The following is a 24932-nucleotide window of genomic DNA, read 5'->3' as shown; positions in this document are numbered from 1 at the left end:
CACACAACGTTTCAGTCTACCATCAGGCATGACTGATGAAGATCTTTTAGACTGAAACGTTGTGTGACTTAATAAATATCTCAGCATAAAACGAGACAGTGTGCGTGAGCCTTTTTTCATTGTCTTATAGTTTCACCTTCTTCTGACCCACCTGTCACACATTTAGTTGTGCAGCAATTTTTTTTCAGCATTCAACAAATAAAGACATAAACAAGTCGACACAAAATATTTATTGAAAGATGCTTGCATTGATACCATGGAGGGCAGGGTATAAGGCAGCCTGTGCTACAACTGCTGTTTGTCCTCAGCTGTTCAGTAGTACTTCAAAAGATGATCCACACCCCTTATTTTAATAAGTTAAGAGCTGTCTTCCCCTTCAATATACCCTCCTACACAGTCTGTAATTAAAACTTCTTTCACATAAGATTACAACTTTGTTCTTGTAAGATTACAACTTCAATCTTATTAATTTGTGACTTTATCCTCAAAACCCGCTGTCATAGATGTGAAAGGGTATCTGAACAAAATGTCATGGGTTTTGTTTCTTCCTTTGTTTTTATCTGTATTGTTCTTCTTGTATTCCTTGCCTGTGTATTTTCATCCTTCTTTCTTTAGTCTTTATTATTTCTTGTTTTGTTTTGAAGTTCTTGCTGTGTGTGTGTGGTTTAGTTTTACCTTCTGCCCTTGGGTGTTTCCATCCACTTTGATTGCACCTCATTAGTTTCACCTGTGTCTTGTTTCACACCTGTGTCTGGTGAGCATGTATTCAGTCTCTGTGGCCGTTTTCGCCTACTGGCCAAAATTCAGTATGTAGTATGTAGTATGTGAAAAAGAGCAAAATCTGCAGTATGCCAAAACTACCCGGATGTCGTATTGGTTCGGGAAAATTTCACAGCATGCATCGGACCAGTCTCCCTCGCATACTGTTTCCCACAACGCACAGCGCTAACTTTCTCCTTTTATTTTTTCTTCTTTTTTGATGGGGGGAACTCTGTTTTTAGGTGCTGGGAAAATTATAAAATTCAATATAAACCATTTCTTCACTTTTTAAATCATAAGTGGATGCTAAAGAAGCAGTTTCTGGTAGTAGGTACTGCCTACTACTGCTCTTAAATTTAGTCTGTAGAATGACCTGTTCGATCTGTTATGCTGTATGCTGGGTGAGATAGTGATGCATGTACCCTGTCAATCCTGCAATCATCAAATGTACATGTCATAACCTGATAAATATCAGTTATATTGTGTATTTTATTTTCTGCTAAACCACATGGGGTTTTGTCTGCTAATGATAAAAATGCCTGATAGATATTCAGTCGACAGATTAAGTTTATGCTCATTTGCATTTAATTATAGTTTTAGATGCAAAAATAATTTACTGTTGAAATATGTACATTTTATGATTTTATATGAGTTAAAGTATTTTAAAAGCTTAAAAGTAATTTTGGTTTTGTTAAAAAGTTATGACTTTGGAAAGTTCGTCTTCCGGTAAAGAGAGAGAACCTGAAGTGAGCTGCAGAACGACGCAGAGACTCGTGCAGAATTCGTTAAAGGCTGTCTTGTGTTTATTGAGTTTTTTTTTCACATGTTGGACTGCAAACTGTTCTCATTTTATGTCGCTTTTGAATGGGCCTATATGAATGTTTACAACAGACGGAGCGTGTTTCTCCACTGCAAAAAGTGAGTTGCTGTGTTAGTTAGCTGCCGAGACGTCGGGTCTTCCTCTGTGCAGACGACCGGAAGCTGTGGACGTGCGGAGCTCCAGCTGATGTTGCCGGTGAGAGCCCCAAATCAAGGACGGTCATCTGTATCCCTGGCGGGTGTTTGGACCTTGCTGTTCATCGTTGCTGTGCTGCTGCAGATTGAGAAACACAAGAGGGACTTCAACAAGGTAGGAGTTGTTTACGTTTCACCTGATGGAGACTACAGCTGTTTGGTCTGCATGAGCTCCAACTTTAAAGGGAGCCAACAGTTTAAAACACAAGCTTGTTAGAAAACTTTAAAGAGTGCACCCAGGTAAATATTTGTCTGAACACTATACAAAATCCTTGGTCCTTTTATTTTGCTGTTTATTTTGCATACGTGTTTTCTCTCAGTTTATGGGAACTTGAATACAAGTCCCCAAACTGAGATACTGTGTGTATGCTTTGTTATTGCATGCTTTATAGTGAGTGAGAATCAGAATTTACCCTGGATGGTTATTATACATGGAGATGTCTCTTTCACCATCACATAGTATTTGAGTTAAAAGGGGTTTTAAAGCTGTATCCACACCTACATGCTGTTACGTTGACCAGCCGATGGTGAAAGGTTGCATACACCTCTACCTTTACCTCATGTTCAAAATAAACAAACCACATAGCTATCCGCCCAGGTGATCAACTGAAGACATCCATTCCTATGTTTGTACTTTTCACAGTGTCTAGTTTTCTACCTACTCCTTCTTATTGAGAACAATAAGCATGTTCACGTGATCAGAAAACACCTCCCTGATAGCTGAATGTAATATGAGACCTCATGCTGTTTGTTTCAGGTGATGGAAAATTGAGTAAGCGTGTTTTGAGTAAGTTCTTAAAGGTGACATATCATGCAAAATTGACTTTTTAATGGTTCTCTACCTGAAATATGTGTCCCTGGCATGTCTACAAACCCCCCGAGAATGAAAAAAATCCATTCTGCCCCTGTTTTGATTTCTCCACCTTTCTGTAAATGTGTGTGAAACGAGCCGTTTCAGACTTCCGTGTTTTTGTTACGTAACAACAATATCCGGTCTGTCACGGAGTCAGAGCTCGGAGCTTGTTCAGCCCATAGACTGTATAAAATAATACTGAATCCCCCCTCCGTTTTTCATTACTGCACAAATTTGTGCTAACAAGGAGCTTAGGAGGGAGGCATGCTAGTTGTAGGCTGTCTTAATAAACACAAAGGTCGGTTTTACTCCCCACGTCTGCAGATTTGAAGATCTAGTGGATGATTTTTATTTATCATGGATAAGTGCTAGCGCTAGTTAGCATAGCTACATGTCGTAGCTGTAGCTGTGTACCAAGACACACGTCAACATACTGACAAATAAAACAACAAGAAACACAGAATCTGTGACCAATCCTTCAGAAAAGGTCCCGCTGCCTTTCTGGCAGAGGTCGGTTTTACTCCCCACGTCTGCAGATTTGAAGATTTAGTGGATGATTTTTATTTGTCATGGATAAGTGCTAGCGCTAATTAGCATAGCCACATAGCTACATGTTCTTAGCTGTAACTGTAGCTGTAGCTGTGTACCAAGACACACGTCGATATACTGACAAATAAAACAACAAGAAACACTAAATCTGTGACCAATCCTTCATAAAAGGTCCTGCTGCCTTTCTGGCAGAGGTCGGTTTTACTCCCCACGTCTGCAGATTTGAAGATCTAGTGGATGATTTTTATTTATCATGGATAAGTGCTAGCGCTAGTTAGCATAACCACATAGCTACATGTTCGTAGCTGTGTACCAATACACACGTCTACATACTGATAAATAAAACAACAAGAAACACTAAATCTATGACCAATCGTTCAGAAAGGTCCTGCTACAGGCGCCTCTCCGTCAGGATCAGATTCAGAGGGTTGAAGTAACGCGATCTCTGAGCAGCCGTGTATATTCAGCCAACATGTAAACATTAGATCAACGTGCTGGAGAGCCGAGGCACATCCATTTCCGGAGGGGGCGTGGTCAGAGAAAAAACAGAGTGTTCTGAGGACGACTGAAGAAGAGGGATTTTCAGGCATGCCAAAATCTGATTTCAAAGTGTTTTTTTGAGCATAAACTTTAAAGACATGTTTTGGGGACCTCTTAGACCAATATATATTGATGAAAAAAGCGTGATATGTCCCCTTTAATAATCAATTAATCAATACTCGATTAAACTCAAGACCTCGACAGACCCTGAAGTTTACAAGAATTGAGTCAGAACACTTTAAACCCAGATATTATTGATGCACCGCTATTTCCATTTTGTAAAAGAAGCTAATTAAGCTCTGATGTGAAAGAAAGAAAAAGAAAATTAAAAAAGATTGTCTTTCAATCTCTCTCAGCTAGCTTCCACTGTATTCAGATTTTCAAAGTGAAATGAGGTATCGCACAGGCACCTCATCCATGCCTTCTAGAGCAATCAGAATGGAAATGGAAACAGGAAGTCACACTGCATAGCATTGTGTTGTGTTGCATTGTGTTGCTTAGTGCTTTGTTGCTTGCAGCAAGGACACTACAGCAGATCTTCTGATTTGGACTAAACTGTGGCAGCCTTAAATGGTGAATGGTATATGAGCAGCACTTATATAGTGTTATTTCTGCTCCACTAACCACTCAAAGCGCTTTTACACTGCACGTGTCACAATGCCCTTTTACCCACACATTCACACGCTGATAGCAGAGGCTTTTATGTAAAGTGCCCAACTGCCTATCAGTACCAATCATATTCACATTTCAATTCCTACCCTATAACATCAAATAGTACCATTAGACCGTTTTTTAAATATATGAAACATTTGAAACAGTCATTGTGAGAATGTTTGAAATGATGAAGACAGTTGGGGAATAATTAGAATAAATATACTTATTATAATAATAATGATATGAAGGGTCTCAAAGACATTTGCTGTGAATGGGTAAAAGGTCTCTGAGGCAGCTTGCCCCCTGAACCTACCTGCAGCTTTGACCTTAGCCCCAAGTGTTTACCGCGTACGGATACACCTCTGCTAATGGCTACTCTTTGGGAAACACCCATTAATGGATTACCCGCTCCAATTCTGAGCCACAGCTTGTAAACCTTTCCAAAATAACAATGGCTCTATGTGACAGCATTGCATGGATTCTCACTTAAATAAAATACATCATCCCATAAGAAACCTTCTTTACCTTACGCTTGCTCTGGTACTCATTAGTAACAGTAACCTGTTCTCACCGCCTAGCTCATTAAGGTAGCATTGCCTGGAGTAATGACCATGTTAGCACATGCTATTTGCATGAAATAAGTGTACTTGCGTTTTTTTCTTCTTCTACTGATTACTCACCATGACCCATTGCTGTCTCTCCTGGCAGCTGCCTGATGTGTCAAACAGGAATTGTTAAAACCGTCTCTCTAATTCTCTCTCTTTTTTTTGTTTCTCTTTTTTCTGGTGCCTCCGTTTTGCAACCTTGGCAGACTCAGTGCTGTAAAATAAATAGACATATAGAGCAGACAGGTTTAATAATGTTTTCCTCAGCAGCTGTGACAGGTAGACTTGCTAAGCGTTACTGGCTTAGTTGAAATTGTTTTTGCAGATGAACATTCATTTTAATTTAACACTTGGGTGATACCATATTTGCAGATGAGGAACTAAGCAATTGAGCTTTTAAATCCATTATCTTAAAACAGGTTATGTGGATATTGTATGCTTTTGCAGTAATCACTCAAGAGGATGTTATTCCTTTAGTTTGGTGCATGATATTTAGGCTAAATAGCAGGGATGAGACATGTTTTTCAAATGTTCGAATATTTGTTCACTTAGTAAAAATCCAAGAGTTAATATTTCCTCATTTTAAGATTACAGTTTTTCATTGTTTTCACCGCTGCCTGGTTGTAATTATGGAAGCAAATAGGTACCAAAATTCAAATGAAAAAAAAAAGCAAATTTGAATATTAAATTGCATCAACAGAAATGCTTATTAATTTAATACCCATCGGTACTCAAGTAAGTGTACTGTAAGTGAAGTGATTTGAGACTATTGCGAAATCTGTGTTTTCCATATAAAGCAATGTTATTATTCACCTCATTCCGTTATTACGGACCAATCATAGCTAATCTCCAATTCTCCACCCTGATTGGCAAAGGGGCGGACCCTACTACGTCCTCCAATTGGTTATGAGTCCGACGCTATCATGAGCGCGAACGTCGATCTGTGTGTGGGTGTGGCTTGCAGGAGCAGAGAGGGGAGGGGGGGGCTAAGAGGGAATCTAGTTGGGAGAGGTAAGATAAGATAAGATATTACTTTATTGATCCCCTGGGGGGGAAATTCAGTTGTTACTGCAACCCAGACATAAGTACAATCAAGAAGAAATTTCAATAAGTAAACTAAAATAAAATAAGATAAATAAAAATAAAAATAGATAAATAAAGCTAGAATACAATTTAGATATATACAATGTTACAAATGGAATATAGATTAAATAGCAGTAATTACAGGCAGCATTAAAAATGTTTCAGTAACAGTTTGACATGGTGTGATTATGGTTGGTAATGACAGATTAAGCAATAAATAAAAATAAATATGGGTATGTAATATGACCGTGAGTTGCAGTTACAATAATAGTGTTATATAACATAATGTAATATGGCAAAGGTTGTGTTGACATTCAAAGTCCTTCTCTCTTAACAGATGTTTAGTCCGTGACTACCAACAGCGGCTTTAAGTAACAGGAGAAGAAGAATGCTAACTGCATTAAATTGCAAAAGAAGAAGAAAACATTAGCGACAGTCGCTGCAATTTTCTCCGTTTCTGAAGCTCACACTACTACACATGTATTTCCAGCGACTCCAGAGAGCATGGCTTTAAAACGTAAACACACACACCATGCTGCTGCGTCAACAAAACACCAATTTAAAGATCGAGCTGGACGCTGTCAGTGCCTGCGACTAGCAGCACCTCGTCCTGCTGCTGGTTAACGCGACTGCCACACAAACAGACTCTAAACGGGACAGATGTGTGTGAGTGTGTGTTGCCGAATAGATGCCAATGATTATCGAATAGTATTTTGGCTTGGAATGCCCATCCCTGCTAAACTGTCAGTATTAAAGACATTGTCAAGCAGGTTTGACAGTCAGCATTACTACAATAAATGTTACACTGAAGACTCTGTGGACATGAGAAGCGTTTTCTTTGCACTGACTCGTGCATTCAACTGAACCAGCAATTCTGTTTCAGTTTCATATAGACATACTGTGCATTCAGAGGTAGCCAACTGTAACTGATGGGGAAAATTTGCATAGATGCACAATTCGAAACATTTCATGGGTATATTGGAGCTCAATATAAGCCATCTGTCTGCATGCAATTGACAGCTGTCAGAGAGAGAGAGAGAGAGAGAGAGAGAGAGAGAGAGAGAGAGAGAGAGAGAGAGAGAGAGAGAGAGAGAGAGAGAGAGAGAGAGAGAGAGAGAGAGGAGAGAGAGAGAGAGAGAATTAGGATTTTCAGTCAGACTGAACAGTCTTTTGTGACAAAAACGGAGTAGTAAATGAAAGATGGAGAAAGTGCATGCTGGCCATTAACACTTGAGGTGTGATGGAGTGAGGGTTAGTAACAGTGGTTATTAGACAGGCTCCCTGCAGTGAGCCAGGGCCAAAGGAGCCCCTTCGCCACAGTTCATGCTTTCTCAGTCGAAACATTGGCTAATAAAATCTCAGCCTCAGGGGCATATTACGTCCTGATAGTCATACATCAAAGGGCTGCTGTCAGCTTTAGCTGGGTTGTCTGTTAATTAAAGGAAAATAGGAGAAGAACCATTAGAAAATAAAGATAGACTGTCATTTACCTAGGCCAATTAACTTTGTTGGAGGACTGCTGTTGTCAAAAGCATCACTACATTCAAAAGGGGAATGAGTTTGGGCTGCTTGGCTTCAGTATAGATAATGATGTTGTCATGGGGGGTTAGCCTTTTCTGTCCTCAAGTTCAACTTGGCAAGCTCTTATATTATAGAGGCAGGATGGTTGTAGGGGAACCAAATAGTCAATTATGTTCAGAAAAGGAGCAGCTCCTTACTTTTTTACCATCTCCATTGTTTATCACCTCGGGAAACCACTTCCTCTATTTTATAGAAAACAGCTGTGACACTTTTTCTCAAACCAACTGTCGGGCTGTGCTCAAACAAGATAGAGGCAGACAGTTAGAATGAACTAAGGAGACAGTAGCGTGGTGTCAGTGCCATGCTGGGTAGAGTGAACTACATAAGATTGACTGTGACTGTCAGTACACTTTATTCAGGACCCCCTTCTGAAATAGTCCTATCTCGCTCTCTCATCATTTTTCAGGAATTTCACAAGAGGAGACGAGTGTTTTCTGACTTTTCTTTGTTTCACAATGTATTTCTGTGCTGTAGGTTTGATATTAAGAGGTTAATGCAACCAGTAGAGCATGTAACACCAAGGCATCCCAAAATATAAAGGAGATGTTGGAACGAGTTTAAAGGTAAAATATGAATTCAAAAAACATGGTGGTGTTTTTATGGTAATGTTGTTCTCTTTTGTTCATGGATCAGAGTCATGCTGTTCATCCACATAAATGTGAAACCAATTTACAGTTAAAAGAACATATTAAAGCATACATAGTGAGGCTGATACACAATTAACATTATTCAGTATTTCTTCCTCGTATATTAACACATCTATATAAAAAACATCACCTTTTAGAAAACCATCCTCCAGAATTACACCTTTTTTTTCAATGAAGCCCAGCTTACTTTTTTCGTGCATTCAAAGCACAAGCATATGAATAAATTGGCTGAGGAATTCTATTTTTCCAGCCATGAATCCTTCATAGTGTGGCTCACAGCACTGCTGTGAGAAGGCATGAATTTCCACCTTTAGAGCCGGCAGTCTGAGCGAGGCAGACTGCTCTGATGGAGGGTATTACCTTTGCTGAAAGGATCTGAGACTCTTATGTGATGATTCTGTGTGTGCCAGCAGGAAAACGTCTGGTCTCTGATCAGCCAAAACTGGATTGACACCATTACATAACAAAACAGTTCAAAACAACGGTATGTAAACAATCTTTACAATGAAATGTGTACATGTTTGATATCAATCTTGTGATTTAAAATCACCAACAGACAATGAGTACAATAAAAACCAATCCTACTGCAACGTTTCTGATGTAAATAAAAGACAGATCATTCCCAATCAGTGTTAGTTTTCCTGTTCAAGTTCAATCAGGCAGTGTTCCACAAGTGTCACACTGTCACCAAGATTTCACTACTTGGGCTCATCAAGCCACATGACACTTTCCTGATGATGCTGTCATACTGCAGATGGCTGACAGCCCCTTCACTCACAACTTCTACCCAGCGGGAATATGTGCAGATTAAGAATGACATTAACAAGAGCCATCAAGAGGCATCTGTCAGATGGTGCATTCGTGCTTTACAAATTGCTAGATCACGTGACCCTTTTGTTGCTTTGTCATCACTCTGAAGGCCACCTTGACATCGCACAGAGGCTGAAGCTATTCACTGTAAAACACTGAGATTAATTAAAGGATATATGTATTCTGGTTGATTGGTCGCATGATGGTCCCATCAGATGATATCAGACGACAAAGGGGAATGTGAGGCCTCTGCTCTTTGATGAATAAACGGAATGGTTGAATACATCTTGGTGAAAAGTAGTTCTTCATTTCTAATTTAAGAGAGCTTGTCCCAAAGGAGGTCTGCCCGAGAAAGAGCTGAGATTATCCAGAATTCATCCAGTCCTAATTAAAGACCTTTTACAGCTGAGTCCTCATATAAATACAAGCACAGACTCAGACACACACACGCTTCTTATTTTTATCACATGAACAGGCAGCCATGCAAAGATTGGCACAGATAAACATAGACAAGGCCAGCTGACTGCTGTGGTGTCTTATATCCATAAGCACTAAAAACATAAATACGACACTTCTCTGTGTTGGACTGAACACATCTTTAGCCACTGCTACGTGTTTAATGAGCCGTCTCCCAATTAAGAGTCAGTGAGAGGAGATTTAAAAAATTAAGCCTCATTAACAACTTCAAAGGAACAACTCCGGTTACAGCTTCTGTGCTCCTATCCCTTTGTCTGATTTCAATGATCTTTCTTGTCACAGAATGCTTTGACATTTTTTGAAATATGTGCAGTTCTTAGTTGAAGTGAGCTTAGAAGACTGTTGTCAATCTCATGCCTTTAAAGTAAATATGAAGCTTTACCAGCAGCTGAGCATAAAGCTTGAGGGAGGAACCTTTAACCGCCATGCTAAGCTCTTAAGGTACCTGCTGTTGTTCCATATTACCACCTGCACTAAGAATGAACAACTACCACAAATTGCAGTTTCTGTAATTGCTGTTTAATTTACTTTACATAGAAATGTCTTACTCACAGCAGAAATGTTTTTCTCTTTCAAGATAATTTGCCCATTCATCATGTCCTAATTGGGAGAATTCTGTATTTTTAACATTTTTGAAATAGGAAGGGCTGCTTTGGTTATGTGAGTGATGCTGGCTGCTTAGTTGTGGTTTTCTTCAACTCAGTTTACAGTTACTGTATTTAACCCCTACACCCTTTTTTAATTATTGCCTGAAGGAGAAAGCACAGCCTAAACACTGTTTCTGGTTTCTAGTAGGGATGGGCAATGATTTTTTTAATATTCGTTCACTTAGTAAAAATTTGAATAATCCAGGAATAGAAGCCAATGATTATCGAATCGTATTTTTGCTTGAAATGCCCATCCCTAGTTTCTAACTGACACAATTCTCAGTTTAATTTCCAACGCCTCTGTTAATGGCAAATGCAACTGAGCTAATTGTGCACATATGGATGCATTGGGCCATGAACAAGATGTGCATGTTGTAGCATTGCTTTTTTGATGCGACACAAAGTGATAGAGCAAATGACTAAGAAAATCCTGGTCTTATGATGGCAGTAATTTACCATGTTTATTCAGAGTAAAACAAATGTAAGATTTATGGATAATAAGTGTGGTAGTCAGGTACAACTAAAACCACATCAACAGTGCCCATTTTCATCGCAGTAACCAAATTACTATGTAAAATTTAGGGAAATATCACCAATAATTAGAGCTGTCAGCCTTATAGCATTTAGCAGGATGTGATTAAGGTCAGAACCCATTAACTTGTTAATTTATTTAAAACTTTGTGCTATTTTATTTCCCTTTCTGCACACTGTTGTTGAGTCACAGCTACATGTTCCTGCTCTTACTGCTACCTCGATGGAAAATAACCCCACTGCACTTCTGGAAGCACGTTTCACTTTGAAAAACTCTCAGGCGGCTCAGTTGACAGGTCAAAAGTAATATGCACTTAGTGTCAAATAGAATTATAATATCATCAAAGTACATTGAGTTTGAGTAACCACCCATGAGATAAGCATACAGATGCAGGCGATCAGACTGATGTCAGTGGGTAACCCATCATTAAAGCTGACAGAGCACTATTCTGGAGTAAGGGAACAAAATCAAAGAAGTTAACTGCAGCACTTGCTAAATGGATGGCATCTGACTGGAAGCCAGTCAACACTGTGGAAGACTCGGGTCAAAGGGAGGTCCTCGGGTTTGCATGTAATGCCTGACAGTCGCAGGGAATAAAAGTTTCACACATACAGGACCTGTATGAAACCGAGACAGCACCAAAACTGGAACGTCTGAAAAGTGTAAATGCTGCTGCATTAACGGAGGATCATCAGACGTCTAGAGTAAAAAAAAGTATCTCAGAATAACTGCACATCATATTGTTATTGATTGGTCATTTTGTAAATGCGCTCATGCATATTTCCATAATGTGTTACATTCATAGACTATAAATAATGGACGTAGTATCCGCGGGAGCCATATTGCAAATGCCGAAGTCAACATAACTCCTGTCGAGCTAGTGTGAGGTAAAGAGGCAGGCTTTGAGCCTCCTCGCCAACAGCTACAGTGTTCCTGCCTGTCAATCAAGTCAGCTGTGCCTTTCATAATGGAAAACTCATAATCTTAATAACTTTGAAATTGCCGCATTATGAAAAAATTCACCCCCCTTACAGTGTGTGTCGATCGGGAAATTAGATTTCCAGACTACACTCGTTTTTTGTACCAGGCTGTAAACATGTTTAATTCTGCTGTAAAGATCGGCTTTTTTGAATTGGTGTGTATGTGGTTTCTGGTACTTCCGGAGCCAGCCTTAAGCGGACACTTCCGCTTTGGATTTAATTCTTGCAGCTTGAGGTTGCCGCTTGCCTACAATGATATCCTTTAGAATCCAACAAAAAACCCCACTGTATTTCAAAGACTAAGCACTTAGAAGCTATCTCCTACCTCTAAGGGCTCATTTATGCTCCCTTTGCTTATGAAAATAGATCTGCTCGTTTCAAATATTGTAATCATCACATCCCTCATATGTCCGTGCTTCCTTTGCGATGGAATGGAGGTTAAAGAATACAGCTGCTAGACAGGGCTGCTCAAAGTTAGACATAAAAAAGTAAAGTAGAGGAAAAGTTTAAATATTTAAAGAGGAAATGGAATTAGGTACAAGCACCCACAGTACAGAGAAGGCACAGTGGCCTACTGAGCCAATATACAAATCCAAGAAAATATTCATTTGATTGAGAAAGAAGTGTGTGCACCAGTTTTTGTTCCAAATGTAAAACCCATCCTTCCATCCTTCCATCCTTCCATCCTTCCATCCATCCATCCATCCATCCATCCACCGTTGGCATAAAACTAACCTGGCTTGTCGGCTCTTCCTGTGAACCAGGTCAACTCAATAACTTCTCAAAAGCATTAAATTCCTGCCCACCTCTGGCGCCACCACTCAGTCAAAATATGATACCATTCGGTTTCAGAAAGCTAAATGCCAAACTCAAGACTTAAGAACCCAGTTCCACTTCATCCTGGTGATGAATCTGCTGCTCTATACAGCCTATAGTACACACTTGGGGTTTGATCAGTTTTCTTTAACCCTCAGCCGGAAAAAAATTCCCCAAAATGTCAAACTCCTTCTTAATCTCCACCCTGACTACTTTGTAAATAAAGTATTATATTAATACCTTACATTGACTTTACTTGGAATGGTTTCCTTTATGTTCTTACAGAGTCGAGTAAAGATGTGCACTAAATAAAGACAATGTTCACTATGTAATCCAGTTTAGCCCTATTAATTGTCAAGATGACAATTAGAAAGGCAACATTTGATGTCATCCAGAGACACAAACGGATTTTATAACACATCACGGTTTTAGCTGCATGTGTCTCAATGACACTTTAGAGGACTGAAGGATTCATCAAACATCATTCATCATGTCCTGAGAGCCATCATGAGATTGCTATCATGGGGTTTCTGTTTGATGAGGTGGTGTAGAGTGTGGGCACACGGGATATAAAGGATGAGGTTTCATTATACAGTAAATGTGACAACCTGGAACCACACAACTTGTTCGGCCCACTTATTCGTGATCATGGATCTGATCGTTGAGGTCTGACTGGGGCTTTTTAACATTTAGCATTTGATGCTTGCCTTACAGCACTCACAGCATTCAAACATGTTGTAGAGTAATCATTCAGAGGATATCAGAACAAACAAACAAGTAAGACCACACAAATATAGCTTTAATCCTGAATGAGCACTAACAAAGCACTATAAGTCTGGAATAATGTGTCACTACAGAATCTGTGCTGAAACTCAGGAATAAATCAAGACATTTTGTGCTGTTGAATAAATTATCTCGTGCACAACTTTTCCATGGAATATATTTAGACTCCAGTTGAATACTTGGGTATTACACCCCTTGTAAGCCTAATGTCTGTCATGCAAACTGGAAACAGTTAACCACATCCATCACCAGGCTTCTTACTTACCACCAAGCTGTGATTGGTCAAAACTCAAAAAAAGTCCACATGGTCACGTGGACGAGGAACTCTGCAGGTTTCATTCCAACCTACCTCTCTGCATGTCATCCCTCCCTCTCCATCATTTTCCTGTCTGCCTCTGCCTTTCCTGTCCAATGAAGGCGCATACTTTTAAAAAGACTGAACCAGAAGCTCTATAGAATTGATGCCAGAGGTTTAAAAGCTTACTACAGAAAATAGCTATCATTGATTATAGGAATACTGTGGGGTCCTCTTGATTAGAGACAGTGAATAGACCCTCCTTTATTCCTTTGACAAAAGCCGGATCAGTTAACCTTTTATGGAATACTTCACAGGTATTCCTAATTGTGTAAGGCTTGTGGGTTGTTGCTGCTTGTTTTTGGGTATCTCTTATCTTAGATAGCAAAAATCAACTCGGTGACGGGAAAGTGTTCCAAAAATAAGTTTTATTTATTTTTAGATGAAACAAGAAAACCGCTCTGCCGTGATACAGCTTCCGCGGTGAGACTGTGCTGTTTCCCACCATGACGAGATTACATGAAAGAGACGTGATTTTGCAGTTAGATCAGTGTCATAGATTTAGCTTATAAAGGTGCGTGCTCCCAACAGTGATTCAGCTGGACAGTCAGCACAGTGCAGCCTGGGGACTAATTTCTTATCTCCATCTGAGAAAGCACAGTTATGCAAGAGTTTTTTTTTCCCTCTGGGGGCTTGCTAAGTGTCAAATTAAAATGCAGATCAGCACCTAATAGGCGTGAGAACTCCCCTCACCCTTTGCACTCATATGCATGTGAAGCACCTTATGTTATGCAACTCTATAAGCATTTTAACAAAAAGATTACAATAGAGGGAAAAAAATTGAGGGATTATGGGGTTAAGATTATGGACTTGGCAGAGCTTGTGGTGGAGGCTGTCAGATATGCCTTCCAGAAGCTAGGTGCTCATTAGCATACTTCATTTGTCTAAATATAGTCCTATTCCAATGCTGAAGGGCAAGCAAACAAATCACAGCGCGTGTGGGAGGCATTTTACGGATGCTTCACCCTTATAATTTCACATCATGACAACAACATCCGCAATCTGTATCAAAATCATCAAACATCTACCTTGACATACAGTTTATGACCCTTTTAGAAACGTTTACTATGCTGCTTGTGACAGAGCACACTGCAAATGACTGCAGGCTGCAGTGATGCCAGGGGAATCTGTTAAAAGGTCACAGGCAAAACAACTAGCTTGGCTGGAGGGAGGACATGCAGTGACAAGGAGGCACGTGTTGAAGATGCATAAAGCTTCTGGGACTTCAAGAGTCTTTGAGACTCATCGGCTTAGTTTGCATATAGAGGAGCCGCGATGTAAGGAGTGTTTCCCTCAGAGGTGCATGTTAAGTGGACTGCTGCGAATGCATATGAAACAGAAGCGATGTATTTGCAGGGCTATGTATGCTTGAAGTGATTATAGAATGACTCATAAAGGATGGCTGCCTTATGCATGACGAGTTATAGTACAAAGCAGCTCACAGATGCATGGAAATGCCAAGACCCAACAGAGACAATAGCCCCAGTTGAAAATGCTTCAATTCGGTCCATTTCAACGTGGCTTGGTTTAGTCACAATCTATTAATGTTAGATACTTCTCTCCAAACCCAAACAGCCCACTAAAGTTGAAGTGAGGCAGCATTTGTACTGTACGGTGATGCGATTCGGTAGTGTGAGTAATAACTGTGCACATCTTTTAAGAGGCAAGGATTTGGCTGTCTGTGCACTCACTCTGTCAGCTGGTAGGGTGCTGCATTTTGTAACAGAGACTATGAGCTAAAGCAGTCGGTGCCTCTGCTGAAAAATGAAAATGTGTTCCAATTTTCCCCATCGTCATAGTTACAGGAGAACACTTGTTCAGCAATTTAAGCTGCATGACAAAGCAAGGACTTGCAGATCACTGTTTGTTGATGTTTTTTTTTTTCTCAGACGACATGTACTCTTGTAAATCTGTGGATATACTCAAATTGTCTGTATCATGATCTCTTTTAAATTACTCATTGATTTAAGTCCTGTGGGTGTGGGTTTGTTATTGTGTGCACGCTGTGGTGATTATTTGCCCTGAAACAGGTTAGTCATCTCGAGGTAGGTGAGAACCGGACAGCGCTCTTTCCTCTTCTAGTATTGTTTTGGTGCGTGGGAGGGAGAGGAGTCATGAGGGTTACCTACTCAATGAGCTAGAGAGATGGATAGAGAGAGGAAAAGAGGGAGAGAGAAATGGAAAGACAAATATAGAGAGAACAAACTTATCTCTGCATGAAGCAATTTGGTTTCCCACAGTTGCCTTTTGCAGACACGCCGCTGATGTGCTCAGGATGCAGTGAGTTTGATTTGCCTTGCTGCTTTACACAATGCCTCTGTGTTAAAGAATTCAAAATCAACTGAATCTCATGTGATTTGTTAGTGTCAGCACATTAACCAACCGTTTCTTTTTATCTTTATACACTTCCCTCACTCCAGGGGGCAAATAAACTGTGAAACCTGCTGTAGTTTAATTGTACGATTTTCTCAGACAATGGAAACTGTATTGGCTTGAGTGTTTAGTCAGACACTGTTAGTTTCAGGTAACAAATAGCTTACTTAAGCTTTATAAAAGTGTTTAAAAGCATAAACGTGTCCTTAACATCCTCTCTACTGATTTGAGTTCCTTTCAACATCCATATATTGTTGCATCTCTCCTGAATGGGAGACTGGAAACCTTCCTGCCAGCATGCAGAGCAGGTCTTGCGGAGGCTTTAAAATCCTGTTTGTGCTTCATGGTAACGGCACTCAGACAAAGCTGAGCGATGCCTTCATTTAGAGCCATTGTGTGGATCTATTGATTTATCTCCATCAATGATGTGGGATCTTTCACATCTCACAGACTTCTCTCGCCTTCTCCTACACACTCAAAGGCTTTCAAGTGAGCTTAAATCCTTCTCGACTTCAAAAGAAAGCCTCTAGCCTCTTTTTCCGTTCACTTAACAGTGCAACACCAAGATAAGAGACAGAGAAATGGTTCATGTCATAACTGGACAAAAAAATACTTCAGAAAATGAGAAGTAGTCAAACAATGGTCTTGAGGGAGTGAAGTTTACTAAAAAAAAAAAAGTAACCCAAAAGGTCTTTTGTTTAACTCTGTACCCATCAACCCCTCTGGAAGACATTGTAATCTAGATCAGGTTTGGTAACATTAAAGGAAAATATATAACACAGGACTTCCACCAGATCAATGTCCGGTCCTTCTCCGATCCGCTGCTGTCCAGCTCTGTGCTGTCTTGTCCGTCAACACCCACCGGTTGCGTTTTTCGGAACGCAGCACGGAGCAGGACCGCCAGACGGCTGGAGTCATGTCATCGAGGTTTCGCTGTTGTAATTACTGAATCAAGGATTGTCCAACTCCTCTCCTCATCAATGTTGTTTTTATCGTCCTCTGAAAAACCTCGGACCTGTTGACTCCAGGCCTGGCTATGCTCATCTTGACGTTTTTTTGTTTTAGTTAAGTTAGAAAGGATGTTGCGCTAACCAGAGTGTTTTATTCTGAAGATCTACCGGATTTTTTTATTTTGTTTTAGTGCCTGACTTCCTGTCCTGCTCGATCTGTGCTGATTGATGGGTCATGCTCCAGCATCCAGCAAAAATAGAAGTCTTGCGTATTTGGTCCGGAGGGCTCTGACCTGCCGGATCAGAGACGCAGCCGTAACGCAACAGAGCGGATCCAGTGGAAGTTAACAAATTGACTACAATAGAAACCTATCAGATCCGGTGCCGTGTTGGATCGGAGACGGACCGGACATAGATCCGGTGGATTTTGGCCTTAAGAATGACTAACTATGACAAGTATAAAAAGTAGGTATGCACCGAAAATTCTGCCACCTGAACATTTTCTGCCGAAAATGGCTCTAAAGTGCATTTTTGGTTTTCAGGCGAAGCGCTTTTATCACCGAACAGCACGGTCGAAACAGAATGTTGTGGTGATGCAAGCAAAAATTGCGTCTGGATTGCTTTGCGCAAGAGCGAGTCTTGACTGATTACAGCGTAGGTCACGAGTTCTCCCCGAAATTCACTTCACACCAGTGGGTCTTAACAGAGAACATTCCCTCTCTTCTTTGAGCAGCTAACTAAAGAGATCAGCTCCTCTGATGCATCTGTATCAGACATTATTCCTTTCATTGCAGCACTAAAGCGTCTTCTGAGCAAAGAGGTCGAAACAGACCACGGAGTGAAAACAATGAAAAGTACAATCTTAGAGTCCGTCAGCACACGTTTCACTGAGATCTATGTGGATCCTCTGCACTTCACCGCGACTGTATTTGATCCACGTTATAAAGATCATTACTTGGATGTGGGAATAAAGCAGTGTGCACAAGAAATTATCCAGGCCGCGATGGATGTGGAGAACCCGCTTGGAGACGGAGAAGCGCACAGCGCAGAAAAAGGACTTGTCTCTCTGAACCAGATGAGGGGCACCCTGGTTGTCTGATATGTTCAATGAGATCCTTGATTTTAGTGAGGTTAGTACACAGTCAGAGCCATAAATGCAATGGTAGGGGCAGGGGCGTGTCCATAACTTTTTGACCGGGTTGGCCCAACTAAGGCTCTCACATAGGAAGGGGTGGCCAGTGCAATTACAAATTAATAAAATTTACCCTTTCTGTCTTCACAACCTACTTTCATTAAAGTACTAAACAGTTAATCTATTCCTTTTGACTTAAAAAAAAAAACATGACAAAGAGGCATACATCTTCTAAGCTTAATTCTTTAAGGACTTACAAAAGATGTTTTTTCAAAGTCACATTTGAGGGCACTAATAAATCCACTGTCAGCCTTTTAACTCATCCCAAATTATAGATTTTAACAGAAACCCAATCTCTGACAAGGGAAACAGCCAATCATAGTTTAGAATTTTGGGGTGGCCCCTGGGATGGCCAATTGGATTTCAAGGGGTGCCAGTGCCACCCTTGGCCACCCTTCTGGACATGCCACTGGGTATGGTAGACCGGGGACAGTTGTAACATTTTTTGATATTTCTGTCTATAACTTTGAGCTCATTTAACCAAGAGTGTTCAAACTGCTATACAAACTAGCTTCAAGTGACTGCTAATAAATGGCCTAGAAAATGCCTGTCTAACACAAACAGAAAATGCATGGCTTAATCTCAAATCCAAGGAGTGAAATGTTACAACTGTCCCCGGTCTCCCTACTAATAATTGACATAATCATTTATGTCAGTGTTTCGGTTTTCGGTTTTCGGCCTTGGTTTCCTCATTTTCGGTTTTCGGTTTTCGGTTTCGGCCAAGAATTTTCATTTTGGTGCATCCCTAATAAAAAAGCGAAACTGCTTTTCTCTTCTTTTGATTTCTCCTTTCTGTAAATATATACATACTTTGTGAGAGAAAGCTCGCTTCATAATTACTTGAGGGTTTTTTCACCTTGGCTACAAACCAGCAGAATTCTTCTTCTGCAACAAAACAAAAGAAAGAAAACTACAAAATGCAAACAAAACTTCATCATAATCCATCCGCTTTTTTTTAACATCTCAAGTATCAAAGCATCAAGTGTTTGCTGCATTGCACTGCATGCCATGAGGATGAGTCAGTAAGCTTCTAAAGTGGTTGTGGATTAAAACTCTCTCCACCTCAGACAGAAATTTAGAGCATGTTTCAATGCAGGATGAATATCGAAGTGGTAGCTAACCCTGGTGCAACGAGGTCAGTGTTAATAAGTCTGACTCTGCATGCAGTCCCTGAAGTTTCTTACATGAAGTGAGATAAATAATTTATTTTAGCTTTTTTTTCTTACACTGAGAGATGCAACAGCAATAGTTTATGAGTCGTATATTCACTTGTATCATGGGAGAATGTGTAATTGTCAGTCCTAAAATTTGTAATATTTCAATTGAAGATATCCGATGGCCTCAAGGTACTTTGGTATAAAGAGCAACAAACCCCAGAAGTAAAACAAAATCAAAAACAAGAATGTCACTTATCAGAATGTCATAAACTAAAAGTCAACATGACTTATTATTTCAACCAAATGATACCATCATCGTTTTCTTAACCTTACAAAACCGTTAATATATCACTAATGGACACTTATTAGAAAGGTTGTCTGTTCTCCCATGGGCAAAGTTTCTGTGGTTCTGGCACACACTTTTAACTCACTACTTGTCGCCTCCACTTATGAGGCTCTCTTTTTTTTCACTAAGAATCAAGATTACGTTTGTGTTTGTCGCAAACTAATGTAAAAGTGTGGTGTGTGTGTCACATGAAGCCATAGCAACCAGCTGGTTAGGTTGGCTTATCATATACACTGAAGACCTGAGGGGAAAAAGCCTTGTCACATATGCAACCCCATCTCTCCATTTTGACATGATTAACAAGATATTAGGGTTTAATATATCGTGAGCAGGTTGTTATAGCAGATTGGAGATTGGAACCCAACAGGGTGAGCAGAACCAAGTGTGTCCAGACTTTGGGCGCTGTCTCATTAATGTGCACACACTAAAATGTATATAATGTATCTACCCTTTCTATCAACACCAGTCATATCTACTTTGATTACTAACATTCAAGCATCATACTGATAACACAACAAAGTGTGAACATATGGGGGACAAAAGTAGCTCAGTCCGTAGGGACTTGGCTTGGAAACCAGAGGGTGACTGGTTCAAGTCCCTCTGCGGAACAAGCTTGGACATTGGGCTTGTAGCTGGAGAGGTGCCAGTTCACTTCCTGGGTACTGTTAAGGCACTGCTCAGGGCGCTCATGCATGTGCAAGCTGCCTCAGTCTGACATCTCTCCATTAGTGCCTGTCCATAGGATCCTGCTTATGCTTATGCATGTGTGTGTTTCAGCATATGTGTGTGTAGCATGTTCAACACCAGAGTGAAAAATAACAGAATCTGCCCTCAGGGAGAATATAAAAGGAAATCTCCTTATATCTTTATGGAAGATATATAGATATAAGGATATTTATCTTATCTTATTAATATAGTTTGTCAAATTTTACAATTTGAAATACTTTAAAACTAAAAGCAAACTCCTAACTGGCAACGTTTCAGTACCATCACGTTGCCAGTCTTTTACAATATTGAGAGCCAAAAAAACCAAACAAACAAAAATTAAACACTCCATTTAAATTCAGAGTATTAGCAGCCTGTTGTAACACAAACTGGTAGATGATTTTAACAGAAAGCTGCTTCAGACAAAGCAATCAACCAATCATAGTCTAGGATTTGGCACCTAGGCAACTAGGGTGGCCAATCAGATTTCAGCCTCCACCTAAGCCCCCCCACCCCCCATCCCACAGCAACATACTTAATAAATCAATGTTTCACACCAAAAATGAGTCAGGAGTGATTTTATTCATTCTTGCAGGATTATATTTCTTTTATTGAAAGTAGAAACTTTATTTATTGTTGCTTGGCAACAACTTAATCATCCTTGCAGACACCATCAAAATGATATCTGTTGAAAATCTGAGGATAAAAGCCAGGGAGCGGTCAGGCTCAATACAAACTGCTTAAGTGCGTAGTAGCTTGTACATTTGATATGACATAAACTCATAAAATGTATATCTCATGTCCTAAAGTTTTCAATGCACATTGTAGCATAAAAGCCTACAGGATGTGATTATTTCTGTTCCAGCAGGCTGTCTGCTGTGGAGTGTGATGCTGCCCCCAGAGATAAGGTGGTTGTCATGCAGCGCCTCAGCATTTTCAATAAGAAAATGTCAGTAAAGTCAAGTAAATTATAGATTTCATTTATCCAGTGAATGCTCCAAACACTGACATCAGGTGGTAATTAACGAGTTACCAGAGGTCCCCAGGTGATACCAATCCTGCGTAATTAGTACCAATCATAATCAAGCACTTAACACATGCATGTCATAATGAGGGAGCTTTATATGTTCTGTGGAGAGGGGCAACTTCTCTTAGTCAGAGAATATTTATCGCATTTTTGATTTAATGCTTCAAAATCCAACAGGGACAACCTTTTATCCCAGTGTCTTCTTGTGTTGTCAGTGTTGCCTCCCTGTACTTCTCAGCAGGTGAATCTCAGCCAGCTCAATTTGAAGCCCCAGCCACTCTGCTGCATTACAAATCCTCATCAAAGGCTGCCATCATCCAAACACATCAAAGGGTGGACCTCTGTCTCCTGGCTGGGAAAAGGCAAAGGTTTCTGTCTCTGTGTCTGGGCATCTGTCTGTCTGTTCCATTCAAAACTCCGGAAATCCATCCTTTATTAAGCTCCTTTTATACAGAACCAAACAGAATTGTTTGCCAGTGCGAGTGGTTTTCTCTTTTCATACCTCTGACCACGGACTGTGAATCGTCTGTGTCGTGTTGGGCACCAGTTTTTTTGTCTGCAAGAGAAGTGCGGGTGGATGAGTGACCAACACACGGCGTATTGTTTTAGCTGAATCTCTGACATTTGGGAAAGATTTGTTCTCCTAAATTAACTCCTTCAAACTGTTTAACTAAACTGCTTCAGACAGATTTCTCACCATGAACAAACAGCAGGCTGAGTATACGTCACCTCAAAGCCTCGTGTGATTGGTTCATTTGCTCTCTGTGAAGCTGTATTACATAAGGTTTTTGTAACATCTTCACAGCTGGATTGTGGAGGCTTACAGCTTCTGCTCAGACTAGCAGTACAGGGGAAGACTCCCAGGAAACAAACAAGGTCTTTTAGTACATGAAACATGGAGCTACAAAACAATAGAGGCTTCAAGATATAGTACAACTTTCACTATTTGAGGAGAGTTAAATTACATGCTTCAAAAAAAAAGAGTAGAGAAACATTAAGCTGCCTTTTTCCTTTGGGTGCTTTCAGGAAAAGAGGACAGGGAACAATTACAGTAGCATGTAATAGGATATTTGAATGGCTAATGCTGTTGCCATCTTGTCTCTGAATGTTGCTACTGATGGTGAAAAACAAAATAATAGGCAACTCAGAAATACTTGAATAGCATTGTTTAACTTTCTCTGTGTCTGTGTATTTTAACCTCTGTGTGGGAGATGTTTGACGAGGTCAGCTTGTTTTCAAGAGCCAAACTCGAGGACAAAAGAAGAATATGGCAAGAACTTACTGGTGTGTTGTACTAGTTATTTTCCTCCCACTTGGCTTTTTTCCCTGGGACTGTAAATCTCTTTCTTGAGCAGGATGTTTTATTCTGTCTACACAGTTGTTAATGGCCTATGTGCTTCCTTCCTCGTCACATGCATGCATTATTTAGGGGGGGAAGAAAAAGGGTATTAGCTAGCTGTGGAAGAGGAAGAACAATAGCTAGTTATTTTGTTGGTGTTGTGCCATTCATCAGCTTTAGCAAGTTAATTTTTCTTTGTTCCTTTCCTTTCATAATTCCCTCATTGTCAAAGGGCACATCTTACTTGGCAAACGCTTAAATGGATAATTCTGTGTTTTGTTGCGTTTGTGGGTTCAATTGTGTGCTTTTGGCTTGAGGTTATGATGACTGATCATTCCTCTCCCTCACTCCCTCTCTTTCTCTCCATCTCACACACACACACACACACACACACACACACACACACACTCACACCCATGCTCTCCCACATGCACCTGCCTTGTACCTATTTCAATGCACCCTTCAATGGATGCATTATATTCATCATCGTACATTATTCAGATTTGAATCAGGGGCTGTCAGCTTGCTGACGATCCAGCTTCCAAATTTAATAGCTCGGACAAGAATAGCCTTGACGGCATATTGCTGTGATTCAGTGATTCTCTGACATGCTGGCCACTAAATGTAACATCAGGTTTCTCTTTATGACTGCTTGTGCTCTGTAGTCGCTGGATAAATGCGATTACCCCTGTGACTTTTTGCAGTGTTTTTCTCTGTGGCTAGTTAATAGCTGTAGGGGCCTTAATCAGTCTGCCAGCTGTTTTTTGTGATTGTGTCTTCCGTGTGTGTGCAGGGGTCTGTGTAATTGTAGTTTCCTGACACACAAAGCTGACTCAGGGAGGCTGTTTAAGTCCTCAGGACTCCAGGAGCTATAATCATGATAACCCATGAGAAACAACTGTTTATTGGCCTTTATAGGTTTGGACAACTACTGGTAGATTGCAGTTAAGCACACGGAGGGTTTGGGACAGAGATGGAACCAGACATTATTCTCTACACTTTTAATTGATTATTTCATATTGAGAAAGAAAGGGGAAGAGGGTGTGATGTTATCCATCCATTTTCTTGTTCTTGTTTTCACACCATGCAAGATGAAATTTTTGCCTTGAGCGTCAGAGCGAGACAAGATTGCTGTGTGTTGATAATTAAAGGTTGCTTGAGTTTCCTTTTCATGATTCGATACACAACTAATCCACTTTCAGAAAGCTTTTGTGTGGGATACAGGTTGTTTTTTCTTCTAACAAAGAGCTTAGGGTTAAATCGGTCGTTTTGTCACACTGTTGGTGATGTAATGAATTTTATGAAAAAGGCTACCTAATACTTTTTATACCTTCAATTACAAAGTTATGTGCATAGATTAATACATACACCCCCTCCACGAGCAGACACGTACACACACTGAATCCGTACACATATTATCTAACAAGGAAATGTTCTTCTTTTGGCCATAGTATGTTTATTCCCATGAGAACACACAGAAAACAGATGACATTCCAGCTATGAAAGATGATCTCTCTCTAATGATAAACATGTTGTTTAGCAAATGGAATACATAGTAAGATGCTAAAATGTCATAGTGAAAATCAATACATTGATTAGACAAGCATTTAAAAAATGGAGTGGGAAATTTAAAGATTTAGGTATCTCATTTTTTCGACAAAAGATAATTCAATATTAATACATTATCTGATAATATATAGTATAAATCTCATAATTTGCATGCCTAGAAAATACCCTGTATCTCTTACTGTAATAAACCTACCCAGCGATGAGACGCATAGGGGTTGATTCATGCATGCTAGCTCTGAAATGTGTCCCTTCAAAGATACGTTTTCTTAAAAATACTGTAAGCTCTGTCAGTTCCAGGACACGTGTCAGCTTCTTAAAGAGTAGGAACGAGGTCAAAGAACCATTTTCAAGGAAAAGACCCAGGGGCTAGGTGTGGAACAGGGCCAAAGTGCATATTGATACTTGCGTGGACAAAGAGGACTTGAAATCATTAAGGTGAAGGCTTGACTTGACGATTAAAAGAGATGATCACAAAGTAGACAAAGATTGCTGTAATTGGATGGAAAAAACCTGCTGCTATCATCAGAAGACTCAACATTAATGTGGCCGAGAAATGTCAAAGTTGAATGTCTTTGAAATATTTAAAACA

The 24932-nt window shown here is 40.1% G+C and overlaps 2 long non-coding RNA genes across 2 annotated transcripts in view; one reads left to right on the top strand and one right to left on the bottom strand.

Annotated features, from left to right (window-relative positions):
• Positions 1-1505: 1505 nt before the first annotated feature.
• LOC117825519 overlaps positions 1506-24932 on the top strand; it is a 40105-nt gene continuing 16678 nt past the window's right edge. The window contains exon 1 of the long non-coding RNA XR_004633860.1: positions 1506-1888. This is a non-coding gene — a long non-coding RNA (uncharacterized LOC117825519). The remainder of the gene's footprint in view (positions 1889-24932) is intronic.
• On the bottom strand, positions 1541-5182 carry LOC117825520. The gene is made up of 2 exons (XR_004633861.1): positions 5050-5182; positions 1541-1852 (listed from the first exon to the last, which is right to left on the bottom strand). It is a non-coding gene; the product is annotated as an uncharacterized LOC117825520 (long non-coding RNA).

This window comes from Notolabrus celidotus, chromosome 14 (assembly GCF_009762535.1).
Source record: "Notolabrus celidotus isolate fNotCel1 chromosome 14, fNotCel1.pri, whole genome shotgun sequence".
Classification (NCBI taxonomy): Eukaryota; Metazoa; Chordata; class Actinopteri; order Labriformes; family Labridae; genus Notolabrus; species Notolabrus celidotus.
This window is presented reverse-complemented; position numbering and strand designations above follow the sequence as displayed.